Genomic DNA, 1,418 nt, shown 5'->3' on the forward strand with positions numbered 1-1,418 from the left:
TTTCAATACAACAATATCCTTGTATTTGAAATGAGCTTTTGGTAGACAAAATATAGTTGGATCATGTTTTCTTAATCTACTTTGCCAATCTGTATATTTTAATTGCTATATTTAGACCATTACATACAATGTGATTATTAATATACTAGGACTTAAATCTATCATTTTATTAGTTTTCTGTTTGTTTAGCTCTCTGTTCTGTTTCCCTTTTACTGCCTTCCTGTGAGTTACTTGAGTTTTTCTTGTAGAATTCTATGTTGATTTATTTATAGTATTTTTTGAGTATATTGTTTTATATAGTTTTCTTATATATAGTTTTCTTCCCGTGGTTATTACAATAGACAGAAATTATCACAATCTACTGATCTCAGCATTTTACTACTTAGAGTGAAGTGCAGAAACCTTATTACATTCAGATACCTTTATTATTCATACTTTATTTCTTGCACAAGGGCCATGCCAATCTTCTCCGTATCGTTCCAGTGTTAGTATATGTGCTGCTGAAGCAAGCACTATTATTCTCACTTTTAAAATATAGTTGCCTTAAGTATTTCCTCTGTCTAGATCTGAGGCATTCTTATTTTTATTTAAAGATTGTATTTATTTGAGAGAGTGAGCACAAGCAGGGGAAGGTGCAGAGGGAGAGGGACAAGCACACTTCCTGAGGGGGTCCAGGCAGAGCTCGATCCCAGGACTCTGAGATCATGACCTGAGCTGAAGTCAGATACTTAACTGACTGAGCCACCCAGGTGCCCCTGATGTATTCCTATTTTTTAATGGGTAGTCTTACCATTGAGGTGCAGTGTGAGGGCTGGGGACATAAGCATTTTCAGCTTCCTGATGGTTCCAGTTGACTCCGCCTCAGCACTGACTCACACTGCCTGGCTGTAGATAGGTAGATTGGAATTTCTTTGGTTTCCTTGACATTTTCCCCAAAAAAGTGAGACACCACATGCACCAATTCATTACCTCCAAGTGGATGTAAGATCAGCTTGCCACTGGGTCTGACAACAGTAAGGGAGTAAAGAGATGATAACTCATACTGCCATGTGCTGTAGTGTGGGCAGGAAGGCTCAGCTTTCAGCTGGGCACTACAGAAATGGCAGGAGAGGTGAGATGTTGTCTAGCCCCAACCAACTCTGCCTTGTTCAGTTTCACTGATATAAAACATAAAATAATAATTTTTGAGAAAAAAATCTCAGATAACTACAGCTAGTCTAACAGTTCTTTGACTTGACACCAAAATAATGGTGGATAAAAAGAAAATTGACAAATTGTTCCTCATTAAAATTTAAAACTGTTACCTGTAAAAGACCCTGTGAAGAGAATGAAAAGACAAGCTACATACTAAGAGAAAATATTTGCAATCTGTATATCCAACAAACGGTTTCTATCTAAAATATATAACAGTATCTCAA

General features: G+C 36.8%; 1 non-coding gene across 1 annotated transcript; it reads right to left on the bottom strand.

The window, feature by feature from the left end:
* Window positions 1–406: 406 nt before the first annotated feature.
* On the bottom strand, window positions 407–513 carry LOC114211564 (U6 spliceosomal RNA). Its single transcript, XR_003609791.2, has one exon. It is a non-coding gene; the product is annotated as a U6 spliceosomal RNA (small nuclear RNA).
* Window positions 514–1,418: the final 905 nt, after the last annotated feature.

Source organism: Eumetopias jubatus, unplaced genomic scaffold (assembly GCF_037043125.1).
Source record: "Eumetopias jubatus isolate StellerSeaLion01/CBP00866 unplaced genomic scaffold, mEumJub1_p1.0 scaffold_3, whole genome shotgun sequence".
Lineage (NCBI taxonomy): Eukaryota > Metazoa > Chordata > Mammalia > Carnivora > Otariidae > Eumetopias > Eumetopias jubatus.